Raw genomic sequence first — 20377 nt, forward strand, 5'->3', positions numbered from 1 at the left:
AAGAGTTAGTTTAAAAACAAACAAACAAAATCGACAGACCCTGAGGTAAACTTAAAAAAAAAAAGAGAAAAGCCTCAAATAAATAAAACCAGAAATAAAAGGAAGGACATTACAACAGATGCCTCAGAAATAAAAAGGATCATAAAGGACTATTGTGAACAATTTTATGCCAACAAATTGGATAACCTAAGGGAAACAGACAAACTCCAAGAAAAATTTAACCTACCAAAATTGAATCAGGAAGAAATAAAAAGCCTACAGAGACCAATAACAAATAAAAAGATCAGAGTAGTAATTAAAAATTTCATAACAAGTACAACAACAACAAAAAGCCCAGAATCAAATGGTTTTGCAACTAAATTCCTTCAAACATTCAATGACAAATTAATACCAACATTTCCTAAATTCTTCCAAAAAATAGACCTAGAGGGAATACTTCCTAACACATTCTATGAGTGCAGGATCACCCTGATACCTAAGCCAGACAGATACTGTAAGAAAAGAAAACTACAGGCCAGTATCGCTGAAAATATTGATGAAAAATACACAATAAAATATTAGCAAACCAAATTCAACAACACATCACAATATTATACATCATGATCAAGTGAAATTTATCACTGACATGGACCCTCATTTAACATATACTAATTAATCAATGTGATACATTAACAGACTGAAAGATAAAAATCACATGATCATCTCAATTGATGCAGAAAAAGCATTCAACGAAGTTCAACATTGTTTCTTGATTTAAACTCTCAACAGTTTAGGTATAAATGGAAAGTTCGTCATCATAAAAAAGGCTATGAAAAAGCCACAGTTAACATCATAGTCAATGGGAAAAAAATTAAAGCTTTTCCGCTAAGATCTGGTACAAGGCAAGGATGCCCACTCTTGCTGCTTCTATTCAGCGTGGTACTGGAAATACTAGCAAGAGCAATTAGACAAGAAAAAGAAATAAAAGGCATTTAAATCAGAAAGAAAAAACTCAGATTATCTCTATAGATGGCATGATCCCATATTTAGTAAACCCCAAAGACTCCACCAAAAAAAACAATGTTAGAACTAAAAAACAAACTTGGTAAAGTTAAAGGATACAAAATCAGTTGCATTTATGTGCACAAATAACAACCTAGATGAAAAAGAAATCAAGGAAACAATTGTATTTATGAAAGCATCAAAAATACAGTTAGGAATAAGTTTAACCATGGAAGTAAAAGACATGTACACTGAAAATTATAAGCCATTGATAAAATAAATAGAAGACACAAATACATGGGAAGATAACCCATATTCATGGATCTGAAAACTTGATGTTGTTAAAATGTCCATATTACCCAAAGGAATATGCAGATTCAATGGCATCCTTATCAAAATCCCAATGGCATTCTTCACAGAAATAAAAAAAATCCTGAAATTTGTATGGAACCATAAAAAAACTAAATAATAAAAGTAATTTTGAGAAGAGAAAATGACATTGGAGTTATCACACTTCCTGAGTTAAATTAGATTGCAAAGCTATAACAATCAAAACACTATGATACTGGCATAAAATCAGACCACAGACCAGTGGAACAAAAGAGAGAGCCCCAAAATAAATCTATCTATCTATCTATCTATCTATATATATATATATATATACAGTAAACTAATTTTTGACAAAGGCACCAAGAAGACAAAATGGGAAAAGGATAATCTCTTCAATAAATGATGCTGGGGAAACTGGATTTGCATGCACAAAAGAATAAAACTGGGCCCTTGTACGATACACAAAAATCAACTCAAAATGGATACAAGACCTAAATGTAAAATCTGAAACCATAAAACTCCAAGGAGAAAACATAGGAGAACAGGTCCTTGACATTGCCCTTGGCAATAATTTTTGAATATCACACCAAAAGGCTACAAAAGCAAAAATAAATAAATGGGAATATGTCAAACTGAAAAGCTTCTGCACAGCAAAGAAAACAATCAACAAAATGAAAAAGTAACCTATAGATTGGAAAAATAATTGCAAGACATATATCTGATAAGGTTTAATATCCAAAATTTATAAAATGTTCACACAGCTCAATAGCAAAAAACATATAACCCAATTTAAAAATGGGCAAATTATCTGAATAGTTATTTATCCAAAGAAGACATCAAAATGACCCACAGGTTAATGAAAAGATGCTCAATGTCACTAATCATCAGGGAAATGCAAATCAAAACCATTATGCGTTATCACCTGACACCAGCAAGTGGAGCTTCCTAAAGAAATTAAAGTTGGAAGTACCATAAGATGTAGCAATTCCTCCTCTGGGTATGCATCCAAAGGAAAGGAAATCAGCACTCAGGGAGAAATCTTCACTGTCATGTCCATTCCAGCATTATTCTCAATATCTAAGATAAGAAACAACCTAAATGTTCATTGGCAGGCAAATGGGTAAAGAAACTGTGATATATATGTACAAAGGAATATCCTTCAGCCTCAAAAAAGGAGATCCTGCCATTTGCCACAACATGGATGGAATTGCAAGACATTATGCTAAGTAAATATGTCAGATGCAGAAGGAAAAATATTGCATAATCTCACTCATATGTAAAATCTTTTAAACAAATTCAAATATACAGAAATAGAGAATTACACCGTGGTTACCAGGGGCAGTGTGGCAGGAAGGAATTGCAGAGATGTAGGTCAAGGGTTACAAAGTAGCAGATAAAGAGGGTGTACAAGTCTAGAGATCTAATGTGAAACATGAGGACCGCCAATACTAACAGTGTCTTGTATTCAGGATTTTTGCTAAATGAGTTGATTGTAGATACTTCAGCCCCACACACAAAACATGGGTACATTAATTTGCTTCACTATATTAACCAATTTACTATATATATATATATATATATATATATATAAACATCATGATGCTTACCTTAAACATACACAATTAAATGTATTTAAAAAATCCATCATGATGTACAACTTATATACATGAAATAACTAAAATAAAATTTAAAAAATAAGATTCTCCCCCTCCCACAACAAGAAAGGCTTTGGAAGGACTCGAATATAAGATGGCAGAATAATTTGGTAATAAATGCCATCGACTGAGATCTGGGACATCTGTTGACTGAGATGCCAGGTGCCACGTTGCATGGCATGGCATGAGGCCAGAGCCATGGGGCAGGCATTGTAGGATATGTACCAATGTCCAGTCTCCTCCACGGTGACTCTCTATGTGCTCAGACCATCAGGAACTATTTTCTTTTGCTCTTTTGGTGTCTCTGTAAATCCCATCTTATCTCCCAAAAATTTCCTCCTCTCCTCTGCTTTAAATGCAATGTCCTTTGAGGCCCAGCTCACAGGCCACATCAGCTACGCAGCGACGCAGCCCTGGAGGAACAAGCCCAGAGCCTGGGCTGTATCTCATGTTGCAGATTTCTGGCATCTTGAATCTTCTTATCCTGACCTCTCCAATCGCTGCCACCCTTCATCTTTGATCCCATTGGTGGGCTTGTGCAAGTGTGCAGGATGGAACCTGAGTTCCAGCCCCTTATGCTGACAATTACAGTAGTTGCTTAGCAGCATCCTATGTCTGGGCCCTCTTCCCCTCAGAGGCAGGTTGCCTGGAAAGAACAGAAAGAACAAAGGGATCCATTTCTGTCTTTCTCCGAGGGACTGTCTGGAGCATCTCCAAAGATGGGGACTACAAAATGCGATTTGCATCACAGCCCACAGCAAACACAAAACTGCACACATCTGTGTCCGGTGGCGTATTAGCCATGTGGCTCCACCTCCAGAGGAGGATATCTGATCAGCCTCCAGGGCTTCATCCCCTAAGTCCCTGGCAGGTGTTGCAGCTGTTCCTTTCCTCAGGCTGCAGGTGAACAAGTGGGTGGCCATGCTTTGTTAAGTGGCATGGCCATCGAGAGTCATCCGGCTCTGTTGAGGCATCATTGTCCTTTCTGCTGGAAAAGTTGAGTCTTCCTGAACCTTGAAGACAAAACCACAAGCTCATTGGTTGTTGTTTGTATGCATGTGTGACAGAAGAAAAAGAATTTCTCTTGAGAGAGGTGTTCAGTGCTCCCCTCATCCTCTTGCCCAGAAGGTGCCCCTGTTAGCACAGAACACCCAGTATCTGTGAGTGGAGCAGGGGCAGGCGCTATGCCCCTGGGGACAGGCCACTTCATCTTTATGGGCCTCGATCTCCCCACCCGCAATGAGATATGGATCACACTTCTGAGTGACTGCTACCAGGTAGCCACTGGCCCATGTTTCAGTGGAAAGGAGAACAGGAGCCCAAAGATGACAAAAGACACAGCCCCACTGTCCAGAAGCTCACAGCTAGGAAATGAGATGCCCTTTCCTTAGTTCCTAATCAAAATTCCCATTTCAGGCCAATAACCATGAGCTGCTCTGTTGGGGTGATGCTGCAGTTAGCAAGACGTGCATCCCACCCTCTGGAAATTCATGGCACCAAAAGTTGTCACAGAGTGAGTCGGGGGCAAAATGACACTAAATGGTGCATCTTTAACCTTACGTCACAGATGTCAGCAAACTCAGTCCAAGAAAAAAAAGGCAATTAGTGCTCGCTTCGGCAGCACATATACTAAAATTGGAACGATACAGAGAAGATTAGCATGGCCCCTGAGCAAGGATGACACACAAATTCGTGAAGCGTTCCATATTTTTTATTCACAATAGCAAAGACTTGGAACCAACCCAGATGTCCAACAATGATAGACTGGATTAAGAAAATGTGGCACATATACACCATGGAATACTATGCAGCCATAAAAAATGATGAGTTTATATTCTTTGTAGGGACATGGATGAAGCTGGAAACCATCGTTCTCAGCAAACTATTGCAAGGACAAAAAACCAAGCACCACATGTTCTCACTCATAGATGGGAATTGAACAATGAGAACACATGGACACAGGAAGGGGAACATCACACTCTGGGGACTGTTGTGGGGTGGGGGGAGGGGGGAGGGATAGCATTAGGAGATATATCTAATGCTAAATGATGAGTTAATGGGTGCAGCACACCAGCATGGCACATGTATACATATGTAACTAACCTGCACATTGTGCACATGTACCCTAAAACTTAAAGTATAATAATAATTTTTTAAAAAGGCAATTAATACTGTTTTTACACATTATTTTGAAAGGCATTTTGATGATGCAAATAACCCACATTACATACAGAATAATTATGAAATATAGGTAAAAGGAAAATGAAAATTACAAAATTACGGATACCTGGAAATATGTGCTTCTGACTGTGGGTCTGTCTCTCCATCTTCACTTGCTCAAAAGTAAAAATAATGACATCTTTGCTGCTCTGCAACCTGCTTAGTACTTAAATGAATTTTCCATATTTATATAAATGATGAAATCCCAGCACTGCTGTTTTAATGAATGCAGGATGATTCAGTTCAGATGTACCATGATTTGATTATCCTAAAGAAATTACAATAACCATCTTTACATCTATATATCTGTACACATCCTTATTTATTTAGAAGGAATTCTTAGAAACTGAATTGCTGAATAAAGGCACGTTTTATACATACTGCAAAACGGCTAAGTTTTTTGGGTAATCTACTTCGTGGATAATAAACTGCAATATGGTATACTAAACCTGACTTCTTCCCAGCATGTCACAGATCCGCCTCCACAAGTTACCATTCTGACTTCAAATGACTTGCTTGAACAAACTCACGTGCCTGATGTTGACTCACCTATGTTATTGCACCATGAAAGATGTGGAGCGCATCATGTTTTCACACGAATCAGCATGGAAAGGTGGTAACTTTATAGTTTTACCACCTCAAGCTTTTAATACCTTTCTTGCTGCAATGTATTGCCAACCAATGTGAACCATAACAGCACCGAGAGAAAACAGGATGCAGGAGGGAAGGAAGAAAAGTAATATTCCTTAAAACGTGCAGCACCGTGTTCTCTAAATTTTGAAATACTGAACAAAAAGCATTAACAAGTTTGTAAAACTTTAACACAAATTGAGGTCTATTTCCTCTGCTGGCCCCTGGGAAGGGTATGTGGCCCAGTGGTGGGGACCTGAGACTTGGCTGGAAAGGCAGGGCTCTGGGTCTTTTTCCATACTTTAAAGCTCAGTGAGCAAATTTGAGCAGATCAATTAAGTTCCCCATCTGGAACCAGATGAAAAAGCTTGCCAGATCCACCTTACGTGATACCACAATTTCCTATGAAGATTACTATTAAATTAAGGAGCTATGATGAAGACCAACTGGCGTAACTGCTTGGGTTTAGTTATCTTCCAGAAATGATTCATGCTATACGTATTTAATTAGTTTTTTTCAGTTATTTGAAAGGCTCCTTTCAGGAGGATGTTGGAACACAATTACATGTGACATTTGGCTGAGAGCAGTGACTCCTAGGTCGTGACCTGTCCACCTGCGTGTGCCCGTAGCAGCATTGAGCAGGTCTTCCCAGAAAAGCCAAGACAGTGGGAAAATGATCACCTGGTATAGCTAAGTGTGAGTACAGGCTACAACATTGTTGAGCTACACATAGCCACAGACACCAAATGCATTAGGTCGTTCTAAAACCATAAAGGATTCCAGTGTTTCATAGCTACATTTGCGGACTAGAAATGATGGAGCTACCTAAATTCCACAGATATTCTGATTAGAGTCTCCTACTAGATGTAATTTTTTCCTCAAGCTATCAATAGCAAAATTAACAAGTGAGCAAGCTCCTCTCCATCTCCCTGTGGAACAGCCAACAATTAGGAGAAAGAAAAGTCTTATAGCTGGTGAGAGACTAGGATGTGAAGGCTGGAGGAGCTGGGATTGGTGCTGCAAAGGAGATAGCACGGACAGGAGTGGCTAGTGCTGACCTTGTCCCAGGCACTGCAGCCAAAAGAAGTTTGCTTGTGACCAAACTTCTCAGTCATTAGGATTCATCTCCATTGTACAGATAATGAAATAAAGACTCAGAGATGAATCACTTTCACATGCATCCACAGTCAGTCAATAGATGTTTGAAGTAGTTTTCTGTGTTTCTCTTGTGCCAAGTACTAAACTGTTTCTTCTAGAGAAGAGAGATCTTAAAATCATGAAGTCCAATAATGGCCAAGGTGTAGCTAGGCAGAGCTGGGGCTGTTCAAATATGAACATCATTAGGAATGATGACAGGAATAATCATTATTATTATAACAATAATAAACATTTGCTGAGTACCAACTATGGGCCAGACACGAGTTTGGGCACTTTAGATTCTGTTTTCCTTAAGATGGGGGAGGCTGGCCGGGCGTGCTGGCTCACTTCTGTAATCCCAGCACTTTGGGAGGCCGAGGCAGGCGGATTGCCTGAGGTCAGGAGTTCGAGACCAGTCTGGCCAACATGGTGAAACCCCATCTCTAATAAAAATACTAAAAAATTAGCCAGGTGTGGCAGTGTGCTCCTGTAATCCCAGCTACTCTGGAGTCTAAAGCAGGAGAATCACTTGAACCCGGGAGGCGGAGCTTGCAGTGAGCCAAGATCACGCCACTGCACTCTAGCCTGGGTGACAGAGTGAGACTCTGTCTCAAAAAAAAAAAAAAAAAAAAAAAAAAAGATGGGGGAGGCCATATTGCAATAATAAAATATCATCAATATTTTCTGGGACCTAAACCGACAAAGTCCCAGAAGATTTTATGGTACTATGTGTCAGTTTTGGACTGGCCAGGCTGTGCTGTATGTCATTTTGCACTACCTGGCAGATAAAGAGAAATATCAAATCACACACTGTCTCCTGAAGCTCCAGCCAGAAGTGAACAAACAGATACCACAAGCCAAAGCACAATCCCAAGGCCAGGCCTGATTTGAAGGGGAGCAGGCTGTGCCTAAGGGGAGAAGGATCAGAAATATTAGGTGCCAGCAGCAACGACCCCCATACATGTGTTCTGTCATTTACCTCCCCAAAAGACTTTTACAGAAGAGAAAATGCGGCATGGAGAGCTTCAGGGACCTGTGTAAATGCCACACAGCTAAGTAGAGACAAGCTTGGCCTTGACTCCAGGCAGCTGGACTCCACAGTCTGTGCTCTGTTTGTAAATTTTTACTTATTTATTTATTTATTTATTGAGAAGGAGTCTCGCTCTGTCGCCCAGGCTGGAGTGCAATAGTGCGATCTCTGCTCACCCCACCTCCGCCTCCCAGGTTCAAGTGATTCTCCCGCCTCAGCCTCCCAAGTAGCTGAGATTATAGTTTTGCACCACCACGCCCGGCTAATTTTGTATTTTTAGTAGAGACAGGGTTTCTCCATGTCGGTCAGGCTGGTCTCAAACTCGCAACCTCAGGTGATTCGCCCATCTCGGCCTCCTGAAGTGCTGGGATTACAGGCGTGAGCCACTGCACCCAGCCATAATTTTTTTTTTAATTGACGGACACGAACTGTATATATTTATGGTGTATGACATAATGTTTTTTCTTTTTTTGTCTTCATCGACTGTCCTAAGAAGAACATAATGTTTTGATATACAGTATGCGTACACTATGGAATGGCTAAACTGAACTAAGTAACATATGCATTGCCTCACCTACTTGCCAGTTATTTGTGGTAAGAACACTTAAAACTACTCTCTTAGAAGTGCTCAAGAATAAAAGACACTGTGTTTAGCTGTGGTCACCACGCTGTACAATAGATTTCTTGAAGTTTCTCCTCCTAACTGAAATTGTGTATCCCTGACCAACCTCTTCTCAGTCCTTCCCCTGCCCCAGCCTCTGGTAAGCACCATCCCACTCTCTGCCTCTGTGAGTTTGACATTTTTAGGCTCTGTATATAAGTGAGATCATAAAGTAGCTGTCTTTTGGCACCCAGCTTATTTCACTTAGCATAATGTCTTCCAGGTTCATCTATGTTGTTGCAAATGACAGGATTTCCTTGTTTCTTAAGGCTGAATAGTACTCAACCGTGTATTTATAACACATTTTCTTCACCTGTCGATGGACACGGAGGTTGATTCCATATTCTGGCTGTTGTGGATAGTGCTATGATGAACATGGGTACAGGTAGAGTAGTCTGCACTCTTTACCGTCATTCATTTCTCTCTCTCTAGCTATTGTCGACAGCACCAACTACGTACCAGGCATGGAATGCAATATTATTTATATCCTTTACTCCTCCCAGTCCTGCAGATTTTATTCATCACATTTTACCCGTGAGGACCATGAATCTTTCCATGAGGACAATGAAGATGTAGAACTTATTCTAGTATCCTAAGCAGTAGTCAAAGTTTGAACCTTAGCTTGCCTGACCCCAAAGCCCATGCTCTTCAGCATTACATTATGAAATTCTTGGGAGACCTAGCACAACTCTGAATTCGAGAAATATTAACTCAGCACCTACTCTGCACAAGATACATGAAACTCAACCCTCTCTCTTGTTGGCTTGTAGTCAGTCATTAGTGATATTTGAGAACAGTAGGTCATCTGGAGAGACTGGATGCAGCAATCAAAGCAATCACAATTGCTGGATGCAGCAATCAAAGCAATCACAGTCCATGAGCTGTCTCCATGAAGATTAGAAAAGAGGCACTTCTTTCTCAGGACATGTTACTTCTATCTCTTGGGATGCTGTCATATTACACTGTTTTGTTAGAATAAGATCTCCTACTACCATCTTCTAGAGAACTGTTGTAAAGCACATGTGAGTCTGTGGAAGTTGTGATGTGCATGGGGCCTGCAAGGATGTGCACCAACACAACCTAAATGGGTGGCCTGGCTATGCTCACCAAAGGGCTTCTTGCTCTCCTTCCACATTTTTACCAGGCTGGATTCCATTTGCATTTTGTATTCTAGGACACACAGAAGCAGCTTTGTTGTCATGATGCAATGGCAGTGATCAGAAATGATCACCCCTTCCATGAGAAAAATCATGAGAATCTAAAAATATGCAGACTTCCTACCTTACTCTAATGCTGAAAGAGAGTGATTTGAAGTCACCACATGTCTACTTTTTTTTTAAACAGGTTTTCACTTTGCCTCCCAGGCTGGAGTGCAGTGGTGCGATCTCAGCTCACTTCATCCTCGACCTCCCGGGCTCAAGCGATCCTACCACCTCCGCCTCCCAAGTAGCTGGGACTATAGTTAAGACTATTTTTTCCAGCCAGGTGCAGTGGCTCACTCCTGTAATCCCAGCACTTTGGGAGGCCAAGGCAGGCGGATGACCTGAGGTCAGGAGTTCAAGACCAGCCTGAACAACATGGTGAAACCCCGTCTCTATCAAAAAAAAAAAAAAATTAACCTGGTGTGCTGGTGGGTGCCTGTAATCTCAGCTACTCGAAAGGCTGAGGCAGGAGAATTCCTTGAACCCGGGAGGCAAAAGTTTCAGTGAGCCAAGATCGTGCCGTTGCACTCCAGCCTGGGCGACAGAGCAAAACTCCATCTCAGTAAAAAAAAAAAAAAAAAAAAAGCTATTTTTTCCCCTCTTTTTAGAGGTGGGATTTCACTCTGTCACCCAGGCTGGAGTGCAGTGCCATGATCATAGCTCAGTTCAGCCTCAAACTTCTGGGCTCAAGCAATCCTCCAGCCTGAGCTTCCTCAGTGGCTAGGACTATAGGCACACAGCACAATGCCTGGTGAATTTTCTATTATATTTTTTGTAGAGACAGGTCTTGCTATGTTTCCCAGGCCAGTCTCAAACTCCTGGCCACAAGAGATCCTCCTGCTTTGGCCTCCCAAAGCACTGGGATAATAAACATGAGCTACCATGCCTGGCCCTGCAAATGACTTATAGTCTGCAGATCTGAGTGTTCATTTCAGCTTTGCCACATTCTTCCCAGTGACCCTTCACAAGTCACTCTACTTCTGAGCATTCAGTTGCTTCTCTTTGAAAAGGAATTGTGTCCCCAGCCTGTGTGCCTCACATCGGGGCCACGGTTCTGCTTTGTAAGGGCTTTGAAGCACTAGGGGAATTGGGATGCACCACATGCCTGCTAGTTCTGCATCACCAGGCTCTCTTCGGAGTGCTCCTTACCTTCATCACACACATGTGAGTTCCCGTTACCAAGCCAGGGTCTGTGTCAGATGTTGAGATACAAGAATGAAGAAAACTTTACCTGCATAGTTAACTAGTGTCTATTCACCAGAATGAGTCGTTTGAGAGTAGAGAGTCTACATTAAGCTTTTCTCTGCCACCCCAGCCTTGTACCTAGGACAGCTCCAAGGTCTCCAGATGTGCCTAATGAGCTGTTTTTCAGTTAGGAAATATTAAGAATAAATCTCTGCATATGACCCAGTGTCTCTGTGGTGTTAGATTTTTCTGTGGTACCAGATGACCAAACTGAAGTTAACCTTAACTAGTTTCCTCGTTTCAGAAAATAAGGACTTATTATCTTAACCCAACCCCTTATCTAGTTTTTAAACAATGAACTTGGGAGCATTTAGAGGATAGTGTATTGATTAATACAAACTGATAACACTAATACTAATGTGTACACTTTGTTGAATGATTCCTACATATCAGCTTTACAGCTCCAGGTTTACCAGGAGTAAGTCCGTTCTAACGGGGAAAAAAAACTGTTATTGCCCTTTAGAACAGAGTGTGGTATGTATCTCTACTTCAGCCGAGTACTTGACACTGTGTCTGTATCTTGATAGATTAGTGAATTTCCTGGGTAAAGAGAATTTGCCTGGGTTTAGAGATCAACCCAAGTGATTTCCTGGGTTTAGAGATCCTAAACTAGATCTCTAAAGAGTATTACTACCAGGTCTGTGTCAAATTGAAAGGTGATTCTGAATGTTGGGTCATCAGCATATATTGTTTAGTATGTTTATCAGAAGCTCAAGTGGAAACAGATTTGCAGCTCTGCTGTAGAAGACAGCTTCAAGACTTGTAAAATGACATTGACAGATAAGAATGAGGAGCTACAGAAAAATGAAATAAAATTTATTAGGAAAAAGTGTGATAGCCTATATTCCAGAAAGTCGCTTGCAAGGTACAAAAGATTCCTGGCTTGGTGATGACTCATGTGAGGAAGGAATGAGATTTAGGCAAATAAAACCTCACATAAGGAATCCTGTGACAAGGCTGCCAAAACAGTGAGAACAATTGAAATCTACCACCCAATTAAAAGGTGGCAATAGTTCTACTTTCTCTGTGAATATTACTATAAGTAGAATTATTATTCCATTCTGAATTCATTTTTACATTCTAAATACATTTATATCTATTGAAAATTTTCCCATCAGATAATGATATATTATCAATGGATTTGAAAAATTAGAAATATCTTAATATTTCAAAATAAATATTTAACTCCAGAGAATAGGATAGCTTTTCTCACGTTCATCATTGTTGAAAATGCTTGTAGCAGTTACTTATATACATACTTTTAAAATAATTTTTATTAGTTCTGTTAATTGACAATTTATAATCTGGGAAAGATTATAAATTCCTTTTATAAAGAGAAAAATGAAATTGAGATGTGACCCTGTCATAGTAACGCATTCAGGAATCTCATATAAGCATTGCTAGATGAGTCATTTTGCTGGGAGCAGGGCAGCTCATTTTAAGGATGATATTGACAAAGAGGGTATAATACAGATGGCAGAAAACATGAAAATCATCTTATGTGTAGAAACCTGGAATATTTATCCCAGGAGTCATAAATAATAAAGGTTTTCCACTATGTGATATCACAGCCTGTGAATAAGTAATCCCTGTGTTCTTAATATCACCAAATGTCAGAGCTACGAGTCCCAAACAGGATGATTAAAACAAGTTATAAGAAATAAAGATAGAGAGAGGAGCCAAGATGGCCGAATAGGAACAGCTCCGGTCTACAGCTCCCAGCGTGAGCAACGCAGAAGACAGGTGATTTCTGCATTTCCATCTGAGGTACCAGGTTCATCTCACTAGGGAGTGCCAGATAGTGGGCGCAGGTCAGTGGGTGCGCGCACCGTGCGCCAGCCGAAGCAGGGCGAGGCATTGCCTCACTCGGGAAGCGCAAGGGGTCAGGGAGCTCCCTTTCCTAGTCAAAGAAAGGGGTGACGGACAGCACCTGGAAAATCAGGCCACTCCCACCCGAATACTGCGCTTTTCCTACGGGCTTAAAAAACGGCGCACCACAAGATTATATCCCGCACCTGGCTCAGAGGGTCCTACGCCCATGGAGTCTCGCTCATTGCTAGCACAGCAGTCTGAGATCAAACTGCAAGGCGGCAGCGAGGCTGGGGGAGGGGCGCCCGCCATTGCCCAGGCTTGCTTAGGTAAACAAAGCAGCTGGGAAGCTCGAACTGGGTGGAGCCCACCACAGCTCAAGGAGGCCTGCCTGCCTCTGTAGGCTCCACCTCTGGCGGCAGGGCACAGACAAACAAAAAGACAGCAGTAACCTCTGCAGACTTAAATGTCCCTGTCTGACAGCTTTGAAGAGAGCAGTGGTTCTCCCAGCACGCAGCTGGAGATCTGAGAACGGGGAGACGGCCTCCTCAAGTGGGTGCCTGACCCCTGACCCCCGAGCAGCCTAACTGGGAGGCACCCCCCAACAGGGGCACACTGACACCTCACACGGCAGGGTATTCCAACAGACCTGCAGCTGAGGGTCCTGTTTGTTAGAAGGAAAACTAACAAATAGAAAGGACATCCACACCAAAAACCCATCTGTACAACACCATCATCAAAGACCAAAAGTAGATAAAACCACAAAGATGGGGAAAAAACAGAACAGAAAAACAGGAAACTCTAAAAAGCAGAGCGACTCTCCTCCTACAAAGGAACGCAGTTCCTCACCAGCAACGGAACAAAGCTGGACGGAGAATGACTTTGACGAGCTGAGAGAAGAAGGCTTCAGACGATCAAATTACTCTGAGCTACGGGAGGACATTCAAACCAAAGGCAAAGAAGTTGAAAACTTTGAAAAAAATTTAGAAGAATGTATAACTAGAATAACCAATACAGAGAAGTGCTTAAAGGAGCTGACGGAGCTGAAAACCAAGGCTCGAGAACTACGTGAAGAATGCAGAAGCCTCAGGAGCCGATGCGATCAACTGGAAGAAAGGGTATCAGCAATGGAAGATGAAATGAATGAAATGAAGCGAGAAGGGAAGTTTAGAGAAAAAAGAATAAAAAGAAATGAGCAAAGCCTCCAAGAAATATGGGACTATGTGAAAAGACCAAATCTACGTCTGATTGGTCTACCTGAAAGTGATGGGGAGAATGGAACCAAGTTGGAAAACACTCTGCAGGATATTATCCAGGAGAACTTCCCCAATCTAGCAAGGCAGGCCAATGTTCAGATTCAGGAAATACAGAGAACGCCACAAAGATATTCCTCGAGAAGAGCAACTCCAAGACACATAATTGTCAGATTCACCAAAGTTGAAATGAAGGAAAAAATGTTAAGGGCAGCCGGAGAGAAAGGTCAGGTTACCCTCAAAGGGAAGCCCATCAGACTAACAGCTGATCTCTCGGCAGAAACCCTACAAGCCAGAAGAGAGTGGGGGCCAATATTCAACATTCTTAAAGAAAAGAATTTTCAACCCAGAATTTCATATCCAGCCAAACTAAGCTTCATAAGTGAAGGAGAAATAAAATACTTTACAGACAAGCAAATGCTGAGAGATTTTGTCACCACCAGGCCTGCCCTAAAAGAGCTCCTGAAGGAAGCGCTAAATATGGAAAGGAACAACCGGTATCAGCCGCTGCAAAATCATGCCAAAATGTAAAGACCATCGAGACTAGGAAGAAACTGCATCAACTAACGAGCAAAATAACCAGCTAACATCATAATGACAGGATCAAATTCACACATAACAATATTAACTTTAAATGTAAATGGACTAAATGCTCCAATTAAAAGATGCAGACTGGCAAATTGGATAAAGAGTCAAGATCCATCAGTGTGCTGTATTCAGGAAACCCATCTCACGCGCAGAGACACACATAGGCTCAAAATAAAAGGATGGAGGAAAATCTACCAAGCAAATGGAAAACAAAAAAAGGCAGGGGTTGCAATCCTAGTCTCTGATAAAACAGACTTTAAACCAACAAAGATCAAAAGAGACAAAGAAGGCCATTACATAATGGTAAAGGGATCAATTCAACAAGAAGAGCTAACTATCCTAAATATATATGCACACAACACAGGAGCACCCAGATTCATAAAGCAAGTCCTGAGTGACCTACAAAGAGACTTAGACTCCCACACATTAATAATGGGAGACTTTAACACCCCACCGTCAACATTAGACAGATCAACGAGACAGAAAGTCAACAAAGATACCCAGGAATTCAACTCAGCTCTGCACCAAGCAGACCTAATAGACATCTACAGAACTCTCCACCCCAAATCAACAGAATATACATTTTTTTCAGCACCACACCACACCTATTCCAAAATTGACCGCATACTTGGAAGTAAAGCTCTCCTCAGCAAATGTAAAAGAACAGAAATTATAACAAACTATCTCTCAGACCACAGTGCAATCAAACTAGAACTCAGGATTAAGAATCTCACTCAAAACCGCTCAACTACATGGAAACTGAACAACCTGCTCCTGAATGACTACTGGGTACATAACAAAATGAAGGCAGAAATAAAGATGTTCTTTGAAACCAACAAGAACAAAGACACAACATACCAGAATCTCTGCAATGCACTCAAAGCAGTGTGTACAGGGAAATTTATAGCACTAAATGCCCACAAGAGAAAGCAGGAAAGATCCAAAATTGACACCCTAACATCGCAATTAAAAGAACTAGAAAAGCAAGAGCAAACACATTCAAAAGCTAGCAGAAGGCAAGAAATAACTAAAATCAGAGCAGAACTGAAGGAAATAGAGACACAAAAAACCCTTCAAAAAATTAATGAATCCAGGAGCTGGTTTTTTGAAAAGATCAACAAAATTGATAGACCGCTAGCAAGACTAATAAAGAAAAAAAGAGAGAAGAATCAAATAGACGCAATAAAAAATGATAAAGGGGATATCACCACCGATCCCACAGAAATACAAACTACCATCAGAGAATACTACAAACACCTCTACGCAAATAAACTAGAAAATCTAGAAGAAATGGATAAATTCCTCGACACATACACTCTCCCAAGACTAAACCAGGAAGAAGTTGAATCTCTGAATAGACCAATAACAGGAGCTGAAATTGTGGCAATAATCAATAGCTTACCAACCAAAAAGAGTCCAGGACCAGACGGATCCACAGCCGAATTCTACCAGAGGTACAAGGAGGAACTGGTACCATTCCTTCTGAAACTATTCCAATCAATAGAAAAAGAGGGAATCCTCCCTAACTCATTTTATGAGGCCAGCATCATTCTGATACCAAAGCCAGGCAGAGACACAACCAAAAAAGAGAATTTTAGACCAATATCCTTGATGAACATTGATGCAAAAATCCTCAATAAAATACTGGCAAAACGAATCCAGCAGCACATCAAAAAGCTTATCCACCATGAGCAAGTGGGCTTCATCCCTGGGATGCAAGGCTGGTTCAATATACAAAAATCAATAAATGTAATCCAGCATATAAACAGAGCCAAAGACAAAAACCACATGATTATCTCAATAGATGCAGAAAAGGCCTTTGACAAAATTCAACAAACCCTTCATGCTAAAAACTCTCAATAAATTAGGTATTGATGGGACGTATTTCAAAATAATAAGAGCTGTCTATGACAAACCCACAGCCAATATCATACTGAATGGGCGAAAACTGGAAGCATTCCCTTTGAAAACTGGCACAAGACAGGGATGCCCTCTCTCACCACTCCTATTCAACATAGTGTTGGAAGTTCTGGCCAGGGCAATTAGGCAGGAGAAGGAAATAAAGAGTATTCAATTAGGAAAAGAGGAAGTCAAATTGTCCCTGTTTGCAGATGACATGATTGTATATCTAGAAAACCCCATTGTCTCAGCCCAAAATCTCCTTAAGCTGATAAGCAACTTCAGCAAAGTCTCAGGATACAAAATCAATGTACAAAAATCACAAGCATTCTTATACAGCAACAACAGACAAACAGAGAGCCAAATCATGAGTGAACTCCCATTCACAATTGCTTCAAAGAGAATAAAATACCTAGGAATCCAACTTACAAGGGATGTGAAGGACCTCTTCAAGGAGAACTACAAACCACTGCTCAAGGAAATAAAAGAGGATACAAACAAATGGAAGAACATTCCATGCTCATGGGTAGGAAGAATCAATATCGTGAAAATGGCCATACTGCCCAAGGTAATTTACAGATTCAATGCCATCCCCATCAGGCTACCAATGACTTTCTTCACAGAATTGGAAAAAACTACTTTAAAGTTCATATGGAACCAAAAAAGAGCCTGCATCGCCAAGTCAATCCTAAGCCAAAAGAACAAAGCTGGAGGCATCACAGTACCTGACTTCAAACTATACTACAAGGCTACAGTAACCAAAACAGCATGGTACTGGTACCAAAACAGAGATATAGATCAATGGAACAGAACAGAGCCCTCAGAAATAATGCCGCATATCTAAAACTATCTGATCTTTGGCAAACCTGAGAAAAACAAGCAATGGGGAAAGGATTCCCTATTTAATGAATGGTGCTGGGAAAATTGGCTAGCCATATGTAGAAAGCTGAAACTGGATCCCTTCCTTACACCTTATACAAAAATCAGTTCAAGATGGATTAAAGACTTAAATGTTAGACCTAAAACCATAAAAGCCCTAGAAGAAAACCTAGGCATTACCATTCAGGACATAGGCATGGGCAAGGACTTCATGTCTAAAACACCAAAAGCAATGGCAACAAAAGCCAAAATTGACAAATGGGATCTAATTAAACTAAAGAGCTTCTGCACAGCAAAACAAACTACCATTAGAGTGAACAGGCAACCTACAAAATGAGAGAAAATTTTCGCAAGCTACTCATCTGACAAAGGGCTAATATCCAGAATCTACAATGAACTCAAACAAATTTACAAGAAAAAAACAAACAACCCCATCAAAAAGTGGGCAAAGGACATGAACAGACACTTCTCAAAAGAAGACATTTATGCAGCCAAAAAACACATGAAAAAATGCTCATCATCACTGGCCATCAGAGAAATGCAAATCAAAACCACAATGAGATACCATCTCACACCAGTTAGAATGGCAATCATTAAAAAGTCAGGAAACAACAGGTGCTGGAGAGGATGTGGAGAAATAGGAACACTTTTACACTGCTGGTGGGACTGTAAACCAGTTCAACCATTGTGGAAGTCAGTGTGGCGATTCCTCAGGGATCTAGAACTAGAAATACCATTTGACCCAGCCATCCCATTACTGGGTATATACCCAAAGTACTATAAATCATGCTGCTATAAAGACACATGCACACATATGTTTATTGCAGCACTATTCACAATAGCAAAGACTTGGAACCAAGCCAAATGTCCAACAATGATAGACTGGATTAAGAAAATGTGGCACATATACACCATGGAATACTATGCAGCCATAAAAAATGATGAGTTCATGTCCTTTGCAGGGACATGGATGAAATTGGAAATCATCATTCTCAGTAAACTATCGCAAGAACAAAAAACCAAACACCGCATATTCTCACTCATAGGTGGGAATTGAACAATGAGATCACATGGACACAGGAAGGGGAACATCACACTCTAGGGACTGTTGTGGGGTGGGGGGAGGGGGGAGGGATAGCACTGGGAGATATACCTAATGCTAGATGACGAGTTAGGGGGTGCAGCGCACCAGCATGGCACATGTATACATATGTAAATAACCTGCACAATGTGCACATGTACCCTAAAACTTAAAGTATAATAATAAAAGAAAAAAAAAAGAAATAAAGATAAACAGGCCAGGCGCAGTGGCTGATGCCTGTAATCCCAGCACTTTGGGAGGCCAAGGCAGGAGGATCACAAGGTCAGGAGATCAAGACCATCCTGGCTAACACGGTGAAACCCCGTCTCTACTAAAACTACAAAAAATTAACCAGTCGTGGTGGCGGACGCCTGTAGTCCCAGCTACTCGGGATGCTGAGGCAGGAGAATGGCGTGAACCCAGGAGGCAGAGCTTGCAGTGAGCCGAGATTGCGCCACTGCACTCCAGCCTGGGGGACAGAGCTAGACTCCATCTCAAAAAAAAAAAAAAAAAAAAGAAAAGAAAAGAAAGAAAGAAACAACAAAGATGTTTTCAGAATGAGATAAGCTGCCTCTTAGAATAGTCTTCTTTACTAGGTTCATTCTGGAGAAAATCTTTAAATTTTAGGGTAATCTATGGGGTGATTCATGAGGTCCTTTCTGACTACAGGGTTGTGTGCCCCGTGGTGATGATTTCTGGAGCCAAATTATCGTCTGAATACTAATCCACATGTCTGAGCTCACCTCTGCCATGACAGCCACTCCCTTTGCCACAATTCCAAAATGTTTTTGTTTGCAAACTCAATCTGGTGAAGTATTGAAATGTTTGAACAAATTCTGTGTTTCTCGATATGAGGCAACTTGTGGAATGTGTAAGTGACTTGAGGTTTCCAGAAATATTTAGGTTCCATTTCTCTCCATGTGTACAGATGCTTCCCTATTCTGGTAACAGTGGATTAACTTTGTGGGAAATAGCTAGGTTGTGGCTGAACAAAAAGCAAAGTGTTTCTAATCATCAGTGTGTTTTTTTCTTCCCATGAGAAAATATACTTACTATAAACTCAGGAGGAAGTCAAGCCACCTCACTTCCTTTCTGTTTTTTTTTTTTTTTTTTTTTAGGTTTAAAATACTCCATTTTTGCTATTCACTTTTACTTGAGCAAAAATAGTTAAAGAAAGACCCTGGAGATACCTAAAAAAGGTACACTATTTAGGTTCAGTTCCATGAAAGCAAGGCCTAGAAAGCAATAGTGTCTTTGTGATCACACAGAATTTGGGAACAAGGCTGAGAGAATTTTCCTTTAAGTGATATTTCATAGGACTTATAAAACATAAATAAATAGTTATAGAATAATAACTACAGAAAACACTCTATGATACCAGCTGACAAGCTGCATGAGAAACCTTATCTATCTCCTGCATAAATCCCTATTACAAACAGACCCACGGCCAGGAGGAAATCAATATAATTAAACCTCACAGCGGGGAGAACTTCCTCTGCCAAACTTCAAGATCAAAGAAGACTTTGCGGAAGAGATGGCATTGGATCTGGTTCTGAAAGATGGGAAGAATTTGAAGCATAAAGCGGACTATTACTCAGCCATAAAAAGGAAATCCTGCCATTTGCAACAACACAGATGAACCTGGAGGACATGTTACATAAAATAAGCATAGAAAGACACAGACAGACAAATACTGCATGATCTCACTTATGTGTGGAATCTAAAAGTGTCAAACTGGGCCGGGCATGGTGGCTCACACCTGTAATCCCAGCACTTT

The 20377-nt window shown here is 40.7% G+C and overlaps 1 long non-coding RNA gene and 1 other non-coding gene across 2 annotated transcripts in view; one reads left to right on the forward strand and one right to left on the reverse strand.

Annotated features, from left to right (window-relative positions):
• Positions 1-2919: 2919 nt before the first annotated feature.
• Positions 2920-20377, reverse strand: part of LOC129137098 (uncharacterized) — a 60781-nt gene continuing 43323 nt past the window's right edge. Inside the window, exon 3 of the long non-coding RNA XR_010151581.1 lies at positions 2920-3979. This is a non-coding gene — a long non-coding RNA (uncharacterized LOC129137098). The remainder of the gene's footprint in view (positions 3980-20377) is intronic.
• Positions 4572-4678, forward strand: LOC112205801 (U6 spliceosomal RNA). The gene has a single exon (XR_002939883.1). It is a non-coding gene; the product is annotated as a U6 spliceosomal RNA (small nuclear RNA).

The sequence above is a fragment of the Pan troglodytes genome, chromosome 16 (assembly GCF_028858775.2).
Source record: "Pan troglodytes isolate AG18354 chromosome 16, NHGRI_mPanTro3-v2.0_pri, whole genome shotgun sequence".
Classification (NCBI taxonomy): Eukaryota; Metazoa; Chordata; class Mammalia; order Primates; family Hominidae; genus Pan; species Pan troglodytes.